This window comes from Danio rerio, chromosome 15 (genome assembly GCF_049306965.1).
Source record: "Danio rerio strain Tuebingen ecotype United States chromosome 15, GRCz12tu, whole genome shotgun sequence".
Classification (NCBI taxonomy): domain Eukaryota; kingdom Metazoa; phylum Chordata; class Actinopteri; order Cypriniformes; family Danionidae; genus Danio; species Danio rerio.
Genome location: NC_133190.1, coordinates 15,329,017 through 15,355,929, shown reverse-complemented (window position 1 = coordinate 15,355,929; position 26,913 = coordinate 15,329,017). Strand labels below are relative to the sequence as shown.

General features: G+C 35.3%; 1 protein-coding gene across 3 annotated transcripts in view; it reads left to right on the top strand.

Annotated features, from left to right (window-relative positions):
* Positions 1–2,044: 2,044 nt before the first annotated feature.
* The window catches only part of zgc:172282, a 265,284-nt gene continuing 240,415 nt past the window's right edge, over positions 2,045–26,913 (top strand). For all 3 annotated transcript variants that reach the window (XM_021481316.3, XM_073922616.1, XM_073922617.1), the window contains exon 1: positions 2,045–2,534. The gene's annotated coding sequence lies outside the window, so the exon portion shown is untranslated. The remainder of the gene's footprint in view (positions 2,535–26,913) is intronic.

The window sequence follows — 26,913 nt, the reverse complement described above, 5'->3', positions numbered from 1 at the left end:
CTTTTTCAAATGGCCAGCCTAAGGCACACCTGTGCAATAATCATGCTGTCTAACCAGCATCTTGATATAGATGAATGGATCATCTTGGCAGAAGTGTTTACTAACACAGATTTAAAAAAATAAGTGAACACTATTTTAGAGAAATTGACATTTTGTGCACGGTTTAAAATCTTCGAGATCAGCTCATACAAAAATGGGAGCAAAAAGTGTTGCATTTATATACTTGAGTTAATTCAACTAGTATCACAATTTGTAAATATTTTTAAGTGGTTTAGGCAATGGACTATTCACACACTTTTCCAATAAAGTTAACTATTTGTGTTAGCTGTTCACGTGGCGAAGTGCAAAAAGGTTTTTGGTAGATTATTTTCGCATTTGTCATATTGCATCATACTAATGAATAAATGGTGTAGACATTTTTACTCATTAATCAATAGTATTATACACATAATTAGTATTTACAACAATGTTAGCAACATGTTGAATTAAACATTATGTTATGAATTAGTGAAAAAAAGTCTATAAAACATTTTTTGATTTAATTTGATTTTTTTATTTTCTAACAAAATATCATACATAAAATATCAATAACAATAAATACATTTCATCATGGTCGAATATTCTAAAATGTAATAATGTAATACGGTCATGTATTAGTTCATATTCAGTAGTGCTGTATCTATTGTTTAATTATTTGTTCATATTCAGTAGTGCTGTATCTATTGTTTAATTATTTGTTCTAAATATATATATATATATATATATATATATATATATATATATATATATATATATATATATATATATATATATTTGTTCTCTATATATATATACACACCTTGCACTTTATACGGTTTTGTTGTTTTGAAGAACATATGAACGAATACGTGATCATATTCGTTTTATAATATTTGAAATCATTACTTTTTGACAAATGGGTTAAACATTCTTTGAAAAAAAATGCCATTTAAATAGTGCTTTTAGCAACACTTTAGTAAAGTACTCACTGTTGACTAGTAGCTTATTTTAAACTATTAAGAAACTGGCTTACTAGTACTAACTAGTACTAACCTATTAGCTATAAATAAGCAGCAAATTAGTAGTTTATTGAGCTTAAATCATGTTTACAGGTACAAATTTAAGTTACATGTTTACAGCATTCTTTAAAATATCTACTAGTGTTCAACAAAATAAAGAAAATTTGAGGTGAGAACAAGTAGGATGAGAAAATGATGACAGATTTTTCAGTTTTGGGTGAATTAGTCTTTTATTAGTGAGAATTGTACTCAAATGATTATTGTTATACATATGCCTGACAGTATTTTTTAAAGAATATTAACTATTTTACACTGAATGAAATATCTTCTATTACTGGTAAAATGTATTACATTACGCTCGATTTGATCTTTAGAATTAGTCTTTAGATAGATCAGATAGCTTTCTATACCTTATTTTATCTTATCTTATCATAGACTTATCGTTTTCAAGAATTTCATTTGTTTCTTAGTTCTATTCATGCCCAATGTATTCTCAATATTACTCCCAAGAGCAGTGAAAGTAATACAATCCATTACAGTACAGACATTTCTCAAATTAAGAAACAAGACATTAAAATGATTCGTTGCTTCCTCTAGTAATCAATAACTACTGCCATCACTTCACTGCTCCGAATCACGTTTACACCAGCACAAAAAAACAAATCCGTTCTAAAGTTTAGAGTTGCTGTGCGCTGTCCGTGGTGCTGAAACCAAAGCGCGCAATCGTAAACCCGCGCATATGTTTCTTGACCAGATTATCACCAGTTTGCATTATAAAAACCCCTCACGTGCAGGTGTTCATTGCAACCGCACCTCAGAGTCCGTCAATCTCATCAGATTTTACACGATGTGCTCTATTAACCTCCCACCAACCTAAAAGTCCCAAGTTTTCGCCATCCGCGCTGACAGAAAGCCTACGTGTGTGTGCATGTGGAGGAGCCGCGCTTCAGGCGGAGGCATGCATGCTTATTGGCAGTGAGCAGTGAAGATCTTCCCCTATAACGCCCACTCTCCAGCGCGCTCCAAGACGAGCAGACGCTTCGTGCGTATTTGTCTTCTAACTCACCCATCTTTCAGGATGATATTGCGAGAGGCTTGCTTTTCGAGGATCTACATCTCTGACGGAATGGATTGCCCTGTATATCAGCAGAATATGGATATGGATTCTTTATTGCAAGGTGAAACCAAAGGAAACTAGAGATCTGATTCACCGCACCTGGGAAGGGTCGAGGAGCGCAAGAATGGGAACTATTCCTGCACGAAAGCAAAAGTAGAGGCAAATCGCGTATTACAGGAAGAAAAGAAAAATGAGAGTGTTTTGTTTTTTGGTGCACGTTGAGAAGAACATTAAGGCACTGTGTGACCAAACCGAACCTTTCTAATCTTTCCCCCAAGGTTTTAATATCGCTGCAATTAAAGATATCCCACCCTGTCCTCGTCAAGCGACGACCGGCTGACACTTTTTTTGTTTCACCGAAGGAGCATCGCTAAAGAAAGGTAATCTTTTCTTAGGTTCTGTAGAATAAGCTTGTTTGATTTAATTGGCTGTGCAAAGTATTTCAATCTCTTTCCTCGGCTTGTTTGGTGGATTTTTAAGGGGTTTGGGTTCATCCCTGATGGCTATAATTATAAATTAGAAGTGCTGCCAGATGCAATGATAGCGGTGTGTTTCTGTGGATGCTGAGTAATGGTCAGCAATGCACCAGAGCCACGAATCTTCCCAACATCAATTTGACAGCTCACTTTCTCTTCTATATTTGCATATGCGATCATGTGTGTGCATCTTGGAACGGGGCAGGGCTTGAGTGATTTTAAAGGACTCAAAATGGTGTTAGGGCATACTATGTGCTGTTTAATCGCTCTTGTAATATTAGGGTTAGGGTTGTGGGTTAATTCTGCTAGACATGGTGTTTTACCCGTGGTGGCAGCAGAAGCTGATTTATTCGTTTTTTCTGCATTATAATATGTTATACCTACATTTAGTAGAGTGGTGATTGGGTTTTTCTGCTTGATAATAGTGCACATACACCTTTGTGATAATACGCATCTTACATGTCTTAAGCCAAAACCATGAGATATGTGACTTTAATCATCACTGCATTTTATTCACATGCAAAAATGTCCTGTTAGAATCACCATGATGTCATAAGGTGAGGTGTTATCATTCATTAAAAAGCACTGTTGAGTATCAGTTCACTGATACATTATATATATATATATATATATATATATATATATATATATATATATATATATATATATATATATATATATATATATATATATATATATATATATATATATTATTGTGATGAAGATAAATACCCATCCAATATTAATTTATTCCATTTGCATAAATAAATAAAAAATATAATAAACTGGAGGAGTTTTGAATGTCAAGTTGCAAAGCTCATAATGTCTTATACTTGTCCACAGGTAGGGGGCCACGGTGGGCCTGTAGATGCATGCGTGTGTGCGCCGTATTGCCTATAGCTTCTGTAGCCTGCAAACATTTGAGTCATGTCAGGTGCAGGTGGCGATTTCATAACCATTCCTAATTTAATCTGTGTGCTGTTAGCAAACATGTGCTTTTTCCCCTTTAATGCCCTTCAATATTACCTCCAGCTGGTTTGTGTTTTATTTATTTGCTTTGTCACAGTATTCTATGTGGGGTATGTAAATGACAGAATTGCTTAAACTGACATAATAATATATTAGTCAATAGCATTTTTTTTTCAGAATGACCTTCAGTTTATTGTATTGACTTAAGGTTATGCAAGACAATTTCCACTACAGTTATGTGTGCTTAATTTTTCTACACACACATTAGGATTAAATCAGTAATGTATATTTTATCATTCTACCAAACTTCTGATTTATACTATATTTTGCTATTTATATATGCATTAAGTTTTACGTGTGATTCTCAGAATTACAAGTACAAGAATTATACAACAAAATTCTGAGGACAAATATGGACTTTTGAGATGTTCTCTCATACTTAAATTACAAGAGACTTTAAATAAATTAATACATTTTTAATGGGAATTTTAATATTGGAATTCAACAAAAAAATGTAAACTAATGTGTGCAAGTTAAAGAGAAAAATGAAATAAGGAATGATGAAGAAAAGCAATATTTCTGAAATATTCAGTGTCTTAGTTCTGAAAATAAAATTTGAAATCTGAAAATAATCATATGACATCAATCTAAATATAACCATAAAAGGCAAATTAAATGCATGAATGTTTGCACGTCCCATTAACACTCACATGGAATTGCCATTTGCTTAAGGAGTCACCGTTTAACTGTCAGAGCTGGGCTGGCAGAACATACTGGTTTAGCTGCATCTGTCACAGCAACCACAGTTTGGCCATTTTCTCTAGTCTGCTGCATCATGATGAGTTCTCTGTTGTGTGAAATGAAAGGGGGGCTTTGAATTAGATGGATTTGCAAGATTTTATAGTTTTCTTTTACCATTTTAGAGCTTGTTCTAGTGTCAAATTAGCGGCAAGAACACACATGGTAGAAAAAAGGCATGCTGAAAGCTTAAAATTGCACTGATTGGGCACACACTCCTGGTGGTCACTCTCTGTCCTAATGATCCTTTTAGTGTTTTTCAAGTCTGTTTGAGGACACTAATAGCTTGCATCCTCATTCTATAACAGGGCTGGGGTAACCTAATTGTTGTATATGAAAAATAAAGATTTACAGATTTTTTATGTTTTTAATTATTAGCTGTTTTACTCATCTGACACTAAAGCATGGAGTAATGACCACCAAAGATTAAAGTTTGATAAAAGAAAATAAAATTAAATTCGAAATTTGATTTTTTTACATAAGAATTAATTAATTATTTAATAATAATAATAATAATAATGATAATAATAGTAATAATATAATATTAATTACATTATTATTTTATATTATATATTATAATAGTAATAATTTGTATTATTGTCTCTACATTATTATGAATAATGTAGAACTGTTACACTTGTTATTCACATAAAAGATTCTGCTTATCATTATTATTATTATTATTAATAATAATAATACTAATACTAATAATAATAATAATAATAATAAGCTGAATCTTTTATGTGATTAACGAGTGTAATAGTTTTACATTATTCAAAATAATGTAGAGACAATAATAAAAATTATTATTATTATTATTATTATTATTATTATTATTATTATTATTAATAATAATAATAATAATAATTATTATTATTATTATTATTATTATTATTATTATTATTATAAAATGTCATAATACAGTAGAGACAGTAATAATAATAATAACAATAATAATAATAATAATAATAATAATAATAATAATAATAATAATAAGTATTATTATTATTATTATTATTATATAATGTCATAATAATGTAGAGGCAGTAATAATAGTAATAGTAATAGTAATAATAATAATAATAATAATAATAATAATAATAATAATAATAATAATAATAATAATTATTATTATTATTATTATTATTATTATTTTATTTATTATTATTATTTTTTTAGGCAGCAGCCATGAAACCCTTCTGTCATTAGCAAGTGTAATACTTAGACTACATTAGTCAGCTTTTTTGCTTTGTCATAGTGCTGGTAAATGTAATTTAACCACCATTTGTTACGTAATTTCATAAGAACCCAGGTGTCTGAGTGGAATATTTTAGATTTTTTCCCTTTTCCCTTTCTTTTCTGCCATCCATCACAATCCGCGCTGCGCACGAAATATGCAGATGAGGCTGTATTCCGAATGCAAGCTCAAGATTGAACGCTCCATCCCGGACTTTTCAAACAGACTGTCATATTTTCAGCATGTGGTAGGACTAGGGTGCACACTTCAATCTCCAGAGAGAAAAGCCGAGAGTGGGCTCACCATGAAGCAGAGTGGTGCTCGGGGATGATTGGAATGAAAGTACAGAGCAGGGCGAAAGAGAGGAAGTCCCTCTTTCTCTCTCTCAGGGGTGCAGAGTTCTGTATTAACGAGAGGCAGTGATGAGTGGGGTCTGCAATTACCCTCAGGCCTCCGTCACGCCACAGCTGCCTCGGCTTGCGGCTAATTGCGCCGATGTATTAGCCTGTGTGTTGCTCTTCTATTACCTATTACTCTTCCTCCTCCCACTCTGCTTAATGCACCCGGCGACTGCTCTAAATGAACTCTTGCCACTTTTGAGTTGATGCCCAACAACAGACTTTCGCCAATGGAGCTTAAATGGGCAGACATGTAATTTTCCAGTTGATCTGGTCTGGAAGCCAACACAGATACACACTGCAGACAGCGGGATAGAGGCGAGGCTGTAAAATGGGTGGGGAGGGAAGTGGAGTGAAGAATGGAGGAGGTCAGGCCTGTTCTTCCATTATGTTGTGAAGCACATCAATATTCTGCTTAAACATTTCACACCTCAGCGAAATCAATGGCTCCCTGCTTAACCAGAGGAGGCTGTAACTTTAAAGCCTTAAAGCAGCCTATTATGCTCTTTAAATGTAGCTGTTTGTGAATGTAAAAGGTCTACGCATTGTCAAAAGATCGTAGTACACAATACATTGAATAATTGTTTTCCAAAAGAAAGAAGAACCTATGTAGGTTTGAAACACATTTACACATCATTGGCTGTCTGAAAAACAATGATCTTAGACCTTCCAACACTGTAGATGTTGCTGAAGCATAGAAGAGTTTGGCTCATGTTTTTAAGATGTGAAGTGCAGTGATATGTAGGTAAACCTCACTTCCCTGGTCTCAAGAGGCATATTAGCAACTGATCCAGAGGAGTTACATTTGGTGCTGTGACTCGGATGGGAGTAAGGTTTAGGGATTAGTGGGAAAAGTTTAATGGCCACCTATAGGAGCTGTGTATGTAAAACTTGCAGGTCTGAACAGGTGCATTACCAACTGAATTGAAGGAGTTGTATTGGTGCCATGACCCGGATGGGAGGGATGTTGGGAATTAGAGGGAAAGAGTAATGGCAACCTGTAAGAGTTGTGTATGTAAATTTGACTCCCATGGCCTCAAGAGATGCATTAGCAACTAAACTCGAAGAGTTACATTGCTGTCGATATCCAGATAGGGTGAGGTTTAGGGACTAGTGTGAAAAGTATAATGGTCACTTATAGGAATGGTGTGTGTACACCTTACTCTCATGAGCTTAAGAGGGACCATAGTTACTGACACTAGTAGTGGTAGTCTTTAGCATACTTACTAGATTTTCTGCCTGAAATGACACAAATGATTGTTAAAACTCCACACTAAACTTTTTGGATAGAAACAGAGGAGCATTGGTGCCATGACCCGGATGGGAGTGATGTTAGGAACTAGAGGTAATGGCAACGTGTAAGAGCTGTACTTGTAAATCTCACTCCAATGGCTTCAAGAGGTACATTAGCAACTGAACTCCTGAACTGAGGGAGTTACATTTCTGCCATGACCCAAAAAGTGTGAGGTTTAAGGATTACAGTAGATAGTGTAATGGTTACCTATAGAACCTGGCATTGTAATCCTCTCACATGACCTCAAGAGTCATCATAGCTACTGACACCAGTAGTGGTAGACTTTAGAGTACTTGCTAGTTGTTCTTCCTTAAATTACAGAAATGATTGTTGAAATCCTACTCTGAATGTGTTGGGTAAAAATGGAAGGGTTGCCTTGGTGCAGTGACTCGGATGGGTGGGGTGTTAGGAATTAGAGGAAAAGGGTAATGCCAACCTGTAAGAGTTGTGTAAATAAATCTCACTCCCATGGCCTAAAGAGATGCATTAGCAACTGAACTGGAAAACTTACATTGCTGCCGTGACCCAGATGGGGCGATGTTTAGTGATTACTGGGGAAAGTGTAATGGTCACCTATAGAAGCCGTGCATGTAAACTTTACTCCCATGACCTCAAGAGTCATCATAGCTACTGACACTAGTAGTGTTAGACTTCAAAGTACTTGCTAGTTGTTCTTCCTGAAATGACACAAATGATTGTTGAAAATCCACTCTAAATATGATGGGCAGAAATAAAAGAGTTGCATTGGTGTTGTAACCCACATGGGAGGGATGTTAAGAATTAGAGGGGAAAGTGTATTGGCAACATGTAAGTTGTACAACAAGTTGTACTTGTAAATCTCACTGCAGTGGCTTCAAGAGGTGCATTAGCAACTGAACTGGGGGAGTTACATTACTGCCGTAACCCAAACGGGGTAAGGTTTAAGGATAACAGGGGATAGAGTAATGGTCACCTATAGAAGCTGTGCATGTAAACCGCTGTCACATGACCTTACGAGGCATTATAGCTACTGACACCAGCAGTGGTAGCCTTAAGAGTACTTGCTAGACTTTTTTTGCCTGAAACGACACAAATGATTTTTGAAATCCCACTTTAAATATATTGGGTAGAAATGGAGAAGTTGCACTGGTGTTGTGACCCGGATGGGAGTGAAGTTAAGAATTAGAGAAAAAGTGTAATGGCAACATGTAAAAGTTGTGAATGTAAATCTCTCTACCATGACTTTAAGAGGTGCATTAGCAACTGAACTGGGGGAGTTACATTACTGCCGTGACCCAAATTGGGTGAGATTTAAGGATAACAGTGGATAGTGGAATGGTCACCTATAGAAGCTCTGCATGTAAACCTCTCTCCCATGACCTCAAGAGTCACCATAGCTACCGATACTAGTAGTGGTAGACTTTAGAGTACTTGCTAGTTGTTTTATCTGAAATGACACAAAGGATTGTTGAAATTCCACTCTAAATGTGTTGGGTAAAAATGGAAGAGATGCACTAGGGCCATGACCCGGATGGGAGTGATGTAAGGAATTAGAGGGAAAGAGTAATGGCAATGTGTAAGAGTTGCGCTTGTAATGTCCACTCCCATGGCTTCAAGAGGTGCATTATCAACTGAACTGGGGTAGTTATATTACTGTTGTGACCCAAATGGGGTGAGGTTTAAGGATTAGAAATGGAGGGGTTACATTGGTGCCATGACCCGAGTGAGAGTGAGATTAGGGATTAGAGGGGAAAGTATAATGCCCACATCTAAGAGCTGTACATATAAATCTCACTCCCATGGCATCAAAAGGTGCATTAGCAACTAAATCAGAGAAGTTATATTGATAGCGTGACCCAGATAGGAGTCAGGTTTAGGGATTAACAAAGAAAGTCTAATAGCCACCTAAAGGAGCTGTGCATGTACACCTGGCCCACATGCCTTTAACAGGCACCCTCGCTACTGACACAAGAAGTGCTAGTCTTTAGAGTACTACTTAGTGTGTATGACTCAAATGTCACAATTGATGGTTCAAATACCACTGTAAATGGGTTTGGTATAATTGGAAGAATGGTGTCCCGATCCAGGTGAAAGTAAGGTTTACGGTTTGAGCTCTGAGAAGCACATTTAGACCAGCTAGTAAGAAAGACCCAGACGAGGAGTATGGTTTGGGAAGTGAGTGTGCAATTGAACCTCATACCCATGGCCTTAAGAGGTGCACTTGCAACATACGTTAGAGGCTACAAATGTTAGCATCCTTGTTAACGTGCTTGCCTCCCAGGTTAGTGCTGGTTTTAATCATGCTTTAAGCGGAGTGAGTTACATAGATACCATGATCTAAACGGAAGTGAGGTTTATGGTTTAGGGGTTTTGAAAAATAGATGCCAGATAATAAGAGTTGTGTGGGTAAAGCAAACTCCTCTGGACTTTAGATGCACTCTAGATGCTGGAGGCTGTGGTTTTTAGTATCCTTGTTTAGCTCAGTTGCCTCCCATGCTGGAAACGTCAAAGATATTAAATCGCTTTCAGAAAGGGGTAAATAGAACCAGAGGGGTTACACATGCTCTTATGAAGGATGAGGGCACAGATTTGATGCCATCGTTGCTGTTTGTATCACTGTATTTGCAACTTGCGGGGAAGTCTCTGGAGCTGAAATGCAGATATGGTTTCCAATAAGTACTGTAAGTGGCAAACCAATGACAACAGACTGGCATTCTGACATATCACAGTAGAACACACAGTGTGTGGTGGTGGGTGTTTGCGATGAAATATCCTCACAAAATAAGTTATTTTGGGGAAAATGCTGGTTGATGCATTGACGTCCAGGAAAAATACTATGGAAGTCAGTTGTGATCAACAGAATCAAGAAACTCAAATAGTTTTAAACAAGTGGATGGTTCATAAATGATTACAGATATTTCATGTTTGGTAAACTATCCCTCAGAAAAGTCAGAACAATGGTAGTTAAAAAGAAATGTATTTTTGAGAATCTTTCGTGAATCTGACCCCTCATCCTTGGGCAAACCATTTCTGTAAGAACACTTTAAGAAAAGTGGCAATGCAGCAATGCTGATTTAATTTTCTATTTTTGTCAGATGGGATGCCAGCAGCACTTGAGCCACCAACTGTTTCTTTCCCCCAGAAAGCTGGCAAAAAAGGTCGAAACCCATAAAAAAGGTGCAGCAGGCAGCACGATGAGAAATTTAACTTTAGTTACGGTTTTCAATGAAGGTCAAAATAAATGAGGAGAAGCCATGTGTCATTCCACAGGCGTTTCCATCCGGACAGGATTAGATTTCTCAGAGGACTTCGGTTAGCTGAAAAACAGTAGGTAATTTGCTGTTTTCTAGAGGTTGTGTGGTGAAAAAAAAAACACAGGCATGTTTGATTATAAAGGATTAAAATCACAAAGTATGACTGTGAAACACAAATTAACCTGACGCCCTCAGGGAAAAGTAGTCCTGTCCAAAAAGGGGCTTAAGAACAGGAGCTTTCACAGTATGCAGCTCACATTTGGAATAATACAAGAGATTTGGCAGCTACTATTTGTATAAAATCAACTGTAATCAAGTTCTAATTTAATTTAATTTAATTTAATTACTTTTTTTCTATTTTATTTTTATGATGACTAAAAAATGTTTTATTTTTATTTTTTAAAGAAAAATTCAAATTTATATAATTATCTCACAAAAATAGGGTAAAATTGTATAAATATATATATTTATTTTATTTATATGTTTTATTTATGAATATTTACACTTGGTGTGTGGTTGTTCCTATAATGTAAAGTTGTAATCTTATTCCAAAACCTAGAACTGTAAAAGTGTGCAACATTAAAAATGTATTGTGATGATGTTTGATCTCATCCTTACCAATAGTTTTCCCACCATAAGCAGTTTTAAATTTCAAATGACATTAAATAATCACATGAAATATGACCCAGAAAATTTAGCGTTTGCCTTCAGCAGTAAAAACCCAGTATATCTTCAACATTGTGTCTGTTGGCATAATTAAGGTCTGCTTAAGTGCACTTTATGTATTTGTCCTGCGCTCCAAAGTCTCTATTGATCTACGGTTACAGCCAGTCAAACCACAGCCAAAGCCTTTACTAATCCATTCTGGGGTTCCTGCAGAGAAACAGATCCAGCACTGTGGGAAACCATCACTTCCTATTTGGCCTTTCAAGGATGACCGATCCCTACTGTCTGTCTGTCTTCTTTCCTTGGTTCAGTAAAAAATCATTTTATGACAGGGTCTCGGCACAATCACATTCACCGCTGCCTGACTGACTCTGGGTCTGCCGTTAGGTCAGAGTCAGTGCTCTGCTTTCTTCATTCGGGGCTGATCAAGAGTTAAGTGCCTTCATATAAAGAGATTGATGATGAATTTGAAAATGGAGTTTGATCTCATGACCAGCAAAAATGTCATAGTTCCCACTTTTGAAGTCATACCAAAGACTATAGAATACACAACACATGCCACTCGTTTAGTTTTGAATATGGTAAAATGTAACAGCCAATATGGATGCTCAAGCAAAGCAAACCAGGCCATCTAGTGTAGAAGCCAATCATCAATCGCTTTAGACTGACAAATCTCCGGGGAAGGGGGAGATCCAAACCTGTGTTTTTATGACAGTTTCTGCAGCTTCATTGGTATGATTTCTTTAAGGTGTAAACTTGTTGGAATCCCAGCAAATATCTGCCTCACAGACATGGAAAATAAAATTAAATTAAGCTTGAAATCTCTTTTAAATTAACCAACTACACTTGAAAACAATTGTTCTTTGGTTTTGTAATCTGTTTGAAACTAACAGCTGATTTTGTCTAGCCTAATGGATTCCAACCTCAGCCATTCAAATGCAAATCACACAGTGGCTAAAAATCACAAATCAAACAGTGGCTAAAAATTCTGACCTCAACTGTATATAAAAACAACAATTGTAGGCTTGGCAAACAGTTTTTGAGAATTTGATGTTTCCCCATTTAAAGATTTAGGAGCTTGCATTTTGAATGCCCAAGAGACACTTCAAAGATGCTACAAAGTAAAAAAAAAACTAAATAACATAAAAATACACTAGCAACATTTATAAAAAAAAAATAATAATAATACATAAAATAAATGAATAAATAAATAAATAAATAAAGGTGAGGCAACGGCGCAGTAGGTAATGCTGTCGCCTCACAGCAAGAAGGTCGCTGGATCGAACCTCGGCTCAGTTGATGTTACTGTGTGGAGTTTGTATGTTCTCCCTGCCTTTGCATGGGTTTCCTCCGGGTGCTCTGGTTTCCCCCACAGTCCAAAGACATGTGGAACAGGTGAATTGGGTAGGCTAAATTGTCCGTAGTGTATGAATGTGTGTGTGGATGTTTCCCAGAGATGGGTTGCGGCTGGAAGGGCATCCGCTGCGTAAAAACTTGCTGAATAAGTTGGCGATTCATTCCTCTGTGGCGACCCCGGATTATTAAAGGGACTAAGCTGACAAGAAAATGAATGAATGAATATTAAATAAAATAAATAAACCCTATATGTTATAATATTTTAATGGAATTTTTTATTATAAATCTACTGAAACTGTTTTATTACAAGCTATGATTTGGTAAAGCCATGTAACAGTGATTTTTGTTTAGGTTTGAATCAGTGATATAATTTATTGAGTTGCAGATACTTAAATTACTGTAATTACAATTACTGAGTAACAAAAAATTACTGTAATTACTGAGTAACTAAAAATCTGTACTTTTATTCAAGTATATATTTTTTTGATTTATATCAGTCACTGCTTCATATGTTTATGTTTTTCTTGTCTACAGAGATTAACTGAGTAGATTAATTAGCCTGCTGATTCCCGTCCAATCAAATTGCATAGGGATAAATCACATCAGACAGACCAACTTCAAGATATGAACACACATTATTCAATTTTATGTCTACCACTTGGAATCTTGGTGGAATATTTGTACATACTTCGGAAATCTTTAGTTTATTCGCAACTTTTAACAATTTGTAATTTAATTCAGAATCATTCATACGCTGTAAAAATGTCTTGCTGTTTTACATTTTTGAGTTAAATCAAATTAACAGTTTCTTGTCATCTGAACTTATATCAGTCAAACTAACCAAACATAAAGTTAAACTTGTCATAAAAAAAAAAAAAAAAATTAAAATAGGTTAAAGCAACAATTACACGTTTGCTGCCATGACTTGTTGACATGCAATCTTTTTACAGTCTAGTAATGCTGTGAACACATCATTTTTAAAACATAATTTCATCTGCTATGCCATTGCCAGCTCTTAAAAGCTAACATTCAGAAGCTTCAGAGGTCCTACTTTACCAGACGTTTAGATCTTTCTAGTCAGAATCAAAGAAAATGTTTCTTTCTTTTCCATATCCTTAAAGAACCCCATGCATAGAGATGAATTCTCCAACTGTCTTTTCATCTGTTTTATAAGAGTAACGAATCAGATGGTGCCCCTGGAGCTTTCAGTGACTCAGTGGCTTGAGATATCTGTAGGGTGGATTTTTAATTTTTTCTTTTTATAAAAAAAAACTTTCTTATCACACAGTCGGTTTCCTCTTATCAGGCCAAAAGTGTGAATGCCATTTGAAGATGAGATATGGCTTGTGAAGTGAAGCTTAAGCATTTAAACTGTATAATACTTCCTCCTGTCCTAAAGTTACAGCATGTGTAAGGACAACTGACAAAACTGTAGTCATAGGTGAATTTTTCAAGAATATAAGTCAGTATTCTCACTCTAAGCTAAATGTAATATTCCTTGAATTGTGTTTCATACCTTTCAGTGACTACAGCTGAATTTTCATGACCTACAGCAGGCGTTCTCAAACTTGGTCCTGGAAGTTCAGTGTCCTGCAGATTTTAGCTTCAACTTGCATAACACACTTGCAAGGATGTTTTTTAGAAAACCTAGTAAGAGCTTGATTAGCTAGCCCAGGTGTGTCTGATTGGGGTTGGAGCTAAAATCTGCAGGACACCAGACCTCCAGGATCGAGATTGGGAACCCCTGCAATTGAAATTGAAAAGAAAAACTGAACTGTTGTGTTTAGTCACTTCATAATGCTGAACGCTGAATTTTACACACAAATAAAGCAAACGGCACAAAATATAAAGGTGCTTGCCCCTTAGTATTACCTCAGATTTTCTTTAGAATTTGTCCAGCTGTGACAAATGTTCAACATATGCTCAACGTATGTTCAGTTTCCTTCCGCGCCATCTGCATTGTTTTTTCAAATAGCACTATATTTTCATTTAGAAAATGTACATCTTGTGTGTGATACCTTTAGACACGCACTGCACCATTTCTTCTTAGGTGTATGACCCTATTTAGATGTCATGTGACATTATAGCAATGCACATTCAGCCAAAGCCTATTTGAAGAAGGCTAGATTCAATATATTAATCAATAAAATATGCAGTTCTAAGATGATTTTTGTAAAGCTAGAGTCATTTACGCATCAAATATGATGTAGTTCATAGTACGAGGCTTTGTATAGTAAGAGGTAAATTCTTTGTTTTTCTGGTAAGATATAAGATCAATGGTTCTTGAGGTTTTTATACATACATACATACATACATATATATATATATACATATATATATATATATATATATATATATATATATATATAGAGAGAGAGAGAGAGAGAGAGAGAGAGAGAGAGAGAGAGAGAGAGAGAGAGAGAGAGAGAGAGAGAGAGAGAGAGAGAGTATGCCAAATGTTAAGTAAGAAATGATTGCTACTTTATATATCGGCTAGGCATTCAACTATATGTCCAGTTGCTGTGCGGCAAGATATGCAACTGGTCTACCTCCAACATTTTTTCCTCCACTGATATTGGTGGTGGCACATGTTGTTTGATGATGGCTGTCCAAGCACATGACTGTTAAACATTAGTGTAAGACAGTATATTGCCAGTATGAGATTCCACTACCATATAATACCAGAATTTCACACGTTTCCGGTAACATACTGTATATATTCACAACAAATTAGCACAAGAAATTATGCAAAAGTTACAACAACTTTTAAGAAAAGTTGCCATTCTAGCCTGCAATAGTTATACGTTTTTCCCCACAAACACTAGGACAGACTGGTTGAGGTCTGAGTAGACAAAAACAGCCAAAGCTTGTATTATAACAGGTACAGCCAGGTGACTTCATTTGATTGCTTGTTGACCAATGGAAAAGGAATTAAATAGCATTGAAAAAAAGCCTAACCCTGTGAAACAATGTAATGAAAAACTCTGTATAGAAATAGTACATCTTTATAAATGAGAAGCAAAGAGAAAATGAAAATATGAGTTCTCAGATTTTTCATTTCTGGAAAAGACCTTTTAAAATTCCAGATATTCCAGAAATTTCATGGTAACCCTGTTTTATAAATGCCTCAAAATCTATATCTGACCTTTAAAGGGCACCTAGGTTACCCCTTTTTTTTAGATTAAATATAAGTATTTTGCATCTCCAGAATGTGTCTGTAAAGTTTCAGCTCAAAACACCCATCAGATTTTTCATTATACCTTTTACATGATTCTGTTTTTTACATTTTTGCACCAGGGGGCTGTTTTGTCGTACTGCACCTTTAAGGCTAGTCCTCCTCGCCTACCGTTTCTACGTGCCTTTCTGCATGCCCTAATCTCCTCCCTCGGCTGCCTCAGACAACACACAGACTTTAAGGAAGAAGATCTCACGTAGCGTTTGTGAGAAATACTACAATAAGAACTTTACCAATGAGTATTTATTGTGCAGTTGTAATGATGAGTCACACACAATGTCGTTACAAAGTTCACGCGTGCAACCACAGATACACACGCACACACAAAGACCGAGCACGCGTTTAGCTTTACACTCTTTTTGCACGCATATTTAACAATATAATGGTTAATCTCCACTGCTGTATGGATAACTGTTATGTTAATGTACAAAATAAACCTGATTTAACGTCCACAAACGGGGATTGATGTGTCTTCATTTATAATTGTTCTGACACGTGGCTGTGCTGAAGTTAAGATGAATTAAATCGCTGTTCTTCATTACACACATGCATTGTTTTAAAACATTTTAAACAAGTAAAACATACTCTTGATCACATTTGATGATGATTGATGATCCTAGCGAGGTGAACAGACCTTTTATTCCCGGTTGCTTTGCGCACGTCTAGTCTTGTTGATATGATTATACACCTGACTATCAGGACATGTTAATACGCATAGCTGTTAATCAGTTCGGTGGGCGGGGGGACCACACTCCTACATTAAGTTGCGGTCATTCTGAAAACCACTCCAATTGGTCCACTGTTTTTATCTTGTTAAATTGAAAAAAAAAAAAAAAAAAAAAAAGGACTGGGTGTGTTTATATCACCCCAGTATGACGATCTAGACACTGTATCTACACGTATGTCTGTCCAAACAGCTGGAAAAGTAGATTTTTCACCATATGTGCCCTTTAAGCAGGGAAAGTGGTTTGAAAAGAGAAAAACCTTCTCTTTAAATGTAGTGAATGCTACTGTAGGACTAAGCAATTTTAAAAATCCTAAAGACCTTAATTAGCTTGTTCATGTGTATTCAATTGGGACTGAAACATAGTGGCCCTTCATGAGCTGCACTGCACACTTCTGCTCAATTAACATCAATTGAGGGTATTTATTTACAATTGTTTGAGGTTACTTAAACCTTTTGTTTCCCTTTATAGTTGTATGTCTGTGGAAGCTTGAAAGCAAACAAATAATTTATTTGTTATTTATCATACAATTGAATGAAATTTTGAAGTTGATAGCTCATAATATTTAAATATGAGTTTATATCTAAATACGTGACTGTTAAAGTTTTGTTTTCATGGTTTAGCAAGCTTTCGTGGTTTATTGTTTAAAATATTTTTCATCATTTGTATTCTTATGCTGCATTTATTATTGTATTTACCATACTCATGTTGTTTAAATAAATATATTTTTTAAGTATCACTAAAATTGAACTTTTTATAACTACATTAGTCATTCATTATTTTATTATTATTTAAAGTTTAGTAATGTATAAGCAATATATTTGTGTATTTGATACTGCAGTCTTGGCATACCATATCTCTATGATTATGTTTTTTTGTATTTGATATATCTCTACAGATGTAGTATATGTACTGTAAAAAATCATTAATGAATCAAGTTGAATGCATGAATTAACTGTATAATCTATTTACAATGGCTTGAATGCAGTAACTTATCATGTTAAATTTATTCATTTGTCATTCATTTTAATATTATTTCTACAGCGTGTCTGTTTGTGCGTAAGTTTTATTTTATTATTAGTTATTTTATTTCAAGTTACAAAAAATACTTCTAACTCTATGGCTTTAGAATTACTGAACTACAGTATAATAACCTTGAAAGAGGCTTTCACTTTTGGCAGACTCCGATAAAGGCAACATTTCTTCCTAGACTTCGGAAGGTCTTTTGGGATGCCTGTTTGAAAATTTTCATTATTTTTGCAGTTCCCATTGGTACCACGGTCTGCACAGAAAATACCCAGTTTACTTTCACCTTGTTTTGTGGGAAGTAAAGAAGTAAAGCAACCCACTTGTCTCTGCTCCCTGTTTTTTTTTTTTTTTTTGTATCCATCCCTTCTCAGTTCATTGAGATGTGTGAGCAGCTGTCATACACAGTGAGATATTGTAAAACCCCAAAAACAGAGCATCCTGAAATGGATTTTATCTCCGGCGTGTTTTACTGGTCGGTGTGTAACTGCAGGAGGAGTGTGTTTATCAGCATTGTCTCTTGACACAGTCATCTCCGGCTGCACCTTCAGTGGTGATGGAGTCAATCATCCGTGACCTTCCTCTACTCTTTCTTTTTGCGCTCTCAAAAAATAAAAGTAGGAAAGCTGTCACTTGGGCAGTACCTTTTCAAAAGGTACATGTTTGTACTTTTTAGGTGCTAGCACAGGCTCATTTAAACCCTTCATCTTTATGAAACTGCAAAAATTTACTTAAACATACATTTGACTTTAGTTTCTAAATAAAATGAATGCTATGGGGCAGTATAACCAAAACTTTTGTAATGTTTCGCACCTTTCCTATTTACAAGGAGATGTTTTTAAAAATAAATGATTATTAATTTATTTATTTTTAGACACAAGTCTAAATAAATACCCCAAAACATCTTAATTGTGTCTATGATTTGTAAACACATATGTTTACCTCATTTATCTCCATATAAACAACTTATTTGGCATGGTCAGTTTGCTTTGTAACTCATTTGCTCGGGTTTGAGTCTGGTGATCCACACACTCTCAGAAATAAAGGTACATGAGCTGTCACTGAAGTGGTACCTTTTCAAAAGGTACAGATTTGTACTTAAAGGGTCCATATTGGTACCGCAAAAGTATATATTAGTACTTAAAAAATTGAGTGGAACACTTGTGTATCGTTTAGGTACTATTATGTACCCTTGATTTAATAATATGGACCTTTAAGGATCCAATTTGTACCTTTTGAAAATATACCACCCCAGCTCACGTACCTTTATTTCTGAGAATGCAGTTAAACAAAAGAGAAAAAATCAATGTAAGAAAAAAAAAAATCAAGGTAAAACTATGTGGTCGCAGTGCACATTTGTCATATGTTTGCTTTTAAATTAACTATTGGTTGGTTTTAGGGAAGGGTTTAGGTCAGTGGTCTTCTGATAGGTAATCTGTATCACAAATCCTGCCTTTTTGTGGATGTGTACAAGGACGACATGTATCTGAAACATGGAACAAAATGTACCCTAAGAAACATTTCAGATTGGCATTGGCAAAGTAGACAGCGCTCTCTAGTGGAATTGTCATCTGAAACGTACTTCAAAGCATAACTGGAGCAATGTTTTTTTTTTTTTTTTTTTTATGTTTCCAGAAAATGGAGGCACATATAGTATTTCTAACGAGCCAGGGATGACGTTTAAGTAGGGCTGAGTACCAAAACCCGGAGCCATTTTAGCACATGCCTGGTACCTTTGTTAGCGGTGTGTACCGGACCAAATCAGCATTGGAATTTTGGTGCCTAATTTCGGTGCCACTGTTGCTGCAACAAGGCTGTAAGAAGCATCAAGTGGTGCATCGAAGGCACACATGGGTTGTCACACCATCTCTAAACATTTAATTCTAAACAACTTAGAGGAGTACAGACAGGCGATGTCAGGCGTTTGTTCTTGTTGTTAAGGGAACAGACGCATGCAGTACAGCGCATTCGGTGAGCAAGAGCGACTCTCTTCAGATCAACATGCAGGATCGCGTTTATCAAATTTGCTTAAACTAAGCATTCTAATTTGTATTTTACAAGCAAGGATTCTGACACAGCAACGTGAAGCAGATGCTTTACAAAAGTTGCGTGTAAGGAGGAACACGTTAAACTAAATGACAAATTTGAGGGCTCATGGAATCAACTTAAAGCCAGAGGAATGCACTGTCTCTGAAAGCTTGCGACATCATCTGGCACTTTCAATGAGTACGTACACGGAGACCAATGCTCCAATTTTAATATAATTAAGACAATACTCTGATTAAGAGTTTAGACTACCATGTAAACAGTGATTTTTGATTACCTTAAAGAACCACAGACACCAGTCCTTACTTATTTCTCACATCAAATACCTCAGTTTGTCATGGGGGCATGAATAACATGTTCCTGAATGAAAGTGAAACTACAGTTAAAGTCGAAAATAAAAAAATGAAACACCTGAAATTACATGAAACTCTGGAGAAACCATGGATAGCGTGGGGATGCAATTACAGTAATCGAGCTATGTACTATAACATGTAAGACTGGATCATGAAAGGAACATTCTAAAAGCAACTCATGTAAACACCTTGATTATAATTTTGTTTTATTCAGATTCAGGCAAATCATTAGTTTACAGATAACCATGTAAACATAGTCACAAGCCCCAACCCTAGTAAAAAGGAGTTCAGTATTTTGATGACAGCCTTTCCACAAGTTAGTTGTAAGCTAATGTAATTTAATAAAGCAAATCCTAAATTCATGCTAACCAACAAATAATCAAGGGAAAAATATGAATGTAATTCACATATATAAATATGTGAATTGGTGTTTACTTTAAACTTTATTTATATTGTTTGATTTAAAATATTTTGTCAAAAAAAAAGATTTTTCTAGAGTCATCCACCATAATTTTGTGGCTTAAATATATCAGTTCAGGTACCGTTTTGGCACCGGTACCATTTTAAAAGTATTGGTTTAGCACTGGTATCAAAATAACCCCAAACGATACCCAACCCTACACTGTAGACATTGATTTGCATCAAAGGTACCAATTTAGGCCATTTAGGAACAAACAAGTACCTTTTGAGAAGGTACAGACCCATGACAGCTTTTCTACCTTTACTTTTAAGAGAGTAGGCTACTCCTCACTATAAAGATCACTGATAGTCTGTCTTCTAAACGGACTGCAGTTTTGTCTTTTAGTTTATTTGGCCAGAAGATAGAAAAATTGGTTCACCTGCAATGTTTTGACTCCTTCCCACTGTTGCTTTTGTCTTAGTTAACTGATTTATCTGTAAGCCCTGTCCACATTAACTATGATAATATGTTAAGGTTTTCATGATCACAGACCACATTATGCAGACTTAATGATGTTAATATAACATCAAGCAGCATTAATTTAGAATGAACTATTTTTGCTAGTGGTGATAACCTTTAGCTAGTTTTAGAGCAGACTGGCTAAAGTTAATGTCACCTATTCATATGACTTCAGTGGTTAAACTGTAATCATATGAAGCTCCAAGAACACTTTAGTGTGCCAAAAACGCTGTTAAAACCACATTGTTTCAATTGTCTTTTTATTAGTATTCCCAATTGTTAGCATTATCATCACCAGTGTATTGTACCTGACTTGGCATGAACACAACAGTGAACAATTATTTTTACAGTTTTTTTTTTTTTTTTTTTTTTTTGGCACACAAAAGTGTTCTTGGAGATTCATATGATTACAGTTGAAACACTGAAGTCACATGGGATCTTTTGACAATGTTTTTGATTCCTTTTTTACAACTTTGAATCGATTGGTGTCGGACCAGTGCTCTATATGGATAATGAGAAGACTCTCAGATTTCTGTTTATTTACTAAATTCTTATTTGGAAAACTCCACTATATTTAAAGGAATTTCCAATCCTGAACATTCAGGAAACATGTTGAAATCTGCACTGAAAAAAGTGCTGCATGCAGAACTGTTGCAAACAATTTGTGTTGAATTTAAACAAACAAATCAAATTTAATACTGTCCAACTTAATTTTTTGTTTAAATTTAGCCCAAATAAATTGTTTACAACCACTTAACGTAAAAAAAGAAAAAAAAAAAAAAAAAAGAGTAAATCCAAGGAATCATCCTTGAATTTCTTTTTCAGTGATGCGCTCTGGTAGTTTTATTAACCTTTGCATACCCAAAGTTCGCACTTCATTTGGTCCCTAATCTTAGTTTTCTGCTGCTTTTTTTAAATATATATATATATATATATATATATATATATATATATATATATATATATATATATATATATATATATATATATATATATATATATATTGTTGGTTTTATATGGTAGTATCTTAATTTGTGAAATTGTTATTGCATTGTGTACCTGCTGCTTTGTACTGTATTTGCTTTTTGTGTTGCGTCTGGCCAGGTCGTGATTGTAAATGAGAACTAGTTTTCAATCAACTTACCTGGTAAAATAAAGGTTATCTGAAATATCTTAATTTGAAGATAAAAAAAAGATATGGGGGGATTGGAAAAACAAATGAATAAATAATTAAAATCATAGCTTTTGGGTGAACTAACTCTTGGAATAACTGTAGGTGGTGTTAGCAGAGTCAGCATTGTTGCTTCAGCTTAACTGGATAAAATGTACTTCTTTGTTGAACTTTTGGGCATTACATTATCTCGTTTGGGTTTAGGAAATTTAATAAAATAAATTAATCTCAAGATGCCTGGAATCAGTCTTACAAGCATCTTGTTTATACTATTATATCATTTTCATAAAGCTTAAAAACACTTAAACCAATGAGAGATTTGGATCCATCATTGTTTCTCTTTGGCTCGGAAATTAAAGATGTCTGAATTGCACTTACCATATACTAATACTCAACTGTCATTGGTCAATCTGTAATTTCGGAGAGCAGCTTATGATATGTCTGAAAATGGCAATGTGCCAGCCTCCAGACCAGCCCTACAGTGAATAACTTCCTTCTACCAGGACATTCGTATTTTGCTGAACTGAATCATTGGTAAACTAAACTAAAGCAAAACTAACATTCAACCCATTTGACTCTGTATAAAGTTTTGGATCAACAACAAATTATACTATAATGTACTAAAAGTGTACTTTAAAACTATTGAAAACCATGATCATAATGTCTACATTAATGCTTAATCTCAAGTGGTCAGACATTGTTTTGTCTTTTACTGTATAATGATTCAAATACTAGTGTCTTAGATCCAGCAAGTGTCTGTAAGGGACACTATGATTTTGTAAAATATTAAATTCAATATGTTATATGCCTAAATAGTGGTGATAAGCAGCTATTGAAAGAGTTTTCATTGCAAACAAGTAAAGGCTTTGACCTGGAAACAGTTTTCCATATGTTTAAATTGAACAAGCGGATAGAAATAAATGTGACTTGATTTGACCTTCCCCTTTCTGTCTGTCTCTCTTCACAGCTCGGCTCAGCTTTTGCTTCTGTCTGCAGCGTCCCGTATAAATAGACAAGTTCTCAGTGGCCATCTGCCGGTTCTCATTGGCACGAGTGGCGGGTCAGATTATGGGATCCGTATAGAGATCTGGTGGGAGGGTTTGTGCGTCTGTTCCAGTCCACGTGGATACAGATGTGCTGCTCGGGGCTCTTGAGCTGTGGATTTATTGAAGGTGATACGGCTGATGATGGCTCGTGTTTGTGTGTTTTGTGAGAATTCTGGGTAGGATTACGCTGCGGATGGGGATTACTGGCATAATCTAGGTGAAACAATGACAGTTTTTTCTAGAACGTCGGTCGAAAGGACTTGACCTTTACCTGAGCTTGAGTTGATCTGGCTCGGGAATGTTTATGCCTGAAGTGCGAGGAATTATCAGCAAGAGGGATTAAAAATAGGATGTATGTGGGTCGTTTCCAAAAACAGAGTTAAAGATCATTTAAAAATAACATTTCTAAATGTTGGGTAGGGCTAAATTGTCCATATTGCATTTGTGTGAATGAGTGTGTTTGAATGTTTCCCAGTGATTGGTTGGAGCTGGAAGGGCATCCGCTGCGTAGAGCATGTGCTGGATAAGAAAACGAACGAATGAACGAATGAATGAATGAATGAATGAATGAATGAATGAATGAATGAATGAATGAATTAATGAAATTAATGAATGAATGAAATAGATGAATTATTACATGAACTCTTTGTATCCGTTTTGGTCTCATTTAGGTCTGTTAAGCATGTACGTGTTAAAGTTTACATTTAATATATTTAACATTTCATGTGGTTTAACCATCAACAAATAAAATAATAATAATAATAATAATAATAATAATACAAAGTAAAACAAAGTATTAAAATTAAAAAGACTGTCATACCTCACAGTAATTCACAATAAATAACAAAAAAAAAAAAAAAACTGGTTTGTCTCTTTAAAAAAATAGAATGATATTTAGATAGACAGACAGACAGACAGACAGACAGACAGACAGACATGTGTGTGTACATGGTTTTTCGGGACCCGACATTGTATTTCTATCTGTACGGATCTCTATTACATTTAACACTTTCTTAAAACCTGAAATTTCCACTAACGTTTAAGATCTCCCATATGCAAAGCTATAAATGTACAGATCGCCTTGGTTTTGCCCTGTTCGAATCTGTAGGAATTGCCTGTCTGAATGCTGTTCCAGGGGGGAGACGCGCAATTTCCGTAAGATTATCATTCGTTTACGGGCATCTGGGATGTCTGGGATTACATTAACGTTTCCCATTTTGCGAGCAAGTGTAGCGCGTGCCTGACTGGAGTAGTGTTTGGAGGTGGGCGGGTGCAGTGATTTGTGAACAGGTTATTGAGATTGGCTGTTCTGTGTCAGGTCCAGGGTTGCTGGGGCAACAGGGGTGGAGCCAGCACGAGCTTGCAGACACAGAAGGCATCAAGATTGCTAATGAGTGCATGCTTTAATAAACTGATATTCTGAGTTCAAAAGCGGTGATTTATTGTTTAACATGACAGCGGGGAAGGCAGTATGTTGCCTGTTAAACGTTGTTACACTGAAAACATTATATTTTGTGCTTATTCTCTTTTATCTTTTTAGATGTTAGTCTGAGTTGAAATGTTCCGTTTGTAATGAGTACCGAACCAAAAGTCTCCTAATGCGTAGCGAACCGAAAGTCTCCTAACGAACGGTTCAATACGAATATGCGTATTGTTACACCCTTAATATATATATATATATATATATATATATATATATATATATATATATATATATATATGTGTGTGTGTGTGTGTGTGTGTGTGTGTGTGTGTGTGTGTGTGCGTGTGTGTACAGTACAGTACATTTAGAAAAAAAAGAATGTCATCATATCATGATGTCCTTGTGTCATGTATAGTTAATTCTGTGGGAGAAGTAATGGAGCATGACAAATGACAGCTGTGACCTCACCTACATGTGATACGTTTAGAATGTCACTGTGTGTGAAAACGCATCAGACCTTAAATGTTTTTAACATTGCTAAATGGAATGAAAGCCACTTAAAATAGAATCAGGCGACGTGGAGGGATGCTATACAAGAGGGCGAATGTCAAAGCAACAACAACAGAGCGAAAGAAAAAAAGAGAGTCTGCTGCTTTTCAGGCACTTTCTGTCAGGCCTGGTCACTTAATAGCGATCACATGATTTAATGCTAGATTAAGCACATGCTTGACAGCTGAAATGGCCACTCTTTTAGCTGAGAGTCACTCAGGTTTTATTGACCTCAAACAGCTCTCAATTTTCCCCCACTGTTGAATTATCACAAAAGCAAAACACAATTGATAGTGCCACAGGAGACGCTTTTTACCCTTTAGTGCTTCTGACCTTGGTTTTTGTGATTGCCGGGTCACCGGTTCAGTCTCTAATGCATATTGTGCAGCTTCCAGGAATGACTTGAAAGGCATTAGCAAGTTTGAGAAGGGCTTCTCTGCGCCTGGTTCTGTTTTTCACAGTTTCGAACAGTGCAAACAAGAAACCTTTTTAAAGGAGACTAAAACGAATACACCACGTGTGTAGCAGCAACTTGATTGCTACCATCCGGCACACACAATGTGTATTTGACCTGCTGATGAGTCAACAAACATCCTTATGCAATACAAGATCCTGATTCATGCACTGCTTTCAGTTGAGTCTTTAGCACATATGTTGAGTTATATCACAATATAGCCGGTTGTTTCAAACGACAAACGTGATACTTGACTGACTGTTACTTAAAGAGTTGCCATTTTATTAGGTAAACCTTCCTAACACTACAATAATTCAGCTTCAACAATGTGTTGGATACAATCTTACAATCACACATTCACAATCACAGATCCCTGAGATCTGATAATACCAGTGCAAAGACACTTGGAAATCAAACTATTTACCTTTTGAAGTGAAATGAGCATTACTGAGTTTGTTGATTCTTAATAAGTGGATGTCTTTACATTTTCAAAGTGATTTCAATTGAACTTTATGTAGTTTTATTGTGTTTTATTGTATTGTGTTAATTTTATTTTGGGGAAAGATCTGCAGTTATATATATATATATTTAACTGCAGATTTTTCTCCAAAATAAAATTAACCTATTCAATATGTTGTACTGTTCTCTAATATCTAAACAGCAAAGAGCAGCCGACTAATGTATTTAGAGCTGTAGTTGGTAGTTTTGATGTATATGAACACACAGTCAAGAATAATCAACCTCTGCATAAACAGATGAGTTTCTGAAGAATATTAAGGTACTGCCATTCCTAAAAAATTTACAGTAGGAGCAGAATAAGACACAATGCATTAAACACTTACATTTAGCTGTTTACATTTGTCTGTTCCCTCAATACAAACATTGAATAATTAACAATACACAATATCTTAAGGCTTAGCCCCTTTGCCACAGTAGACTGAACCACCAATTACTCTGGCATATGTTTTATGTGGCTGATTTCTTACCAGCCACATCCCAGCACTGGGAAACTAAATATACATTGTCTTTAAGGAAAAAAAAAATTAAAAAATTAATTATTTGTTAACTATATAATTTGTCACTCAATGGGTTAGATGCCCTTCCAGCTACATCACAAAATACATATTCAAATAAACAAATAAATAAATAAATAAATATATATATAAATATATATATATTTGAGCAATTTCAAACGATATACAGCCATATCACACTGCTACAAGTGTGATATTGCGCTTATACAACAGTTTGACGGCACAATTGTGTATATAAAAACAAAATCAAACATGGAGAGTCTCAAAAACCCTTTTGTATGAGGAACTACTTTCTTCCGGATTCAAATCATGAGCTGACAGTTAAACAGTTGAGTTTGCATCTTTAAGCTT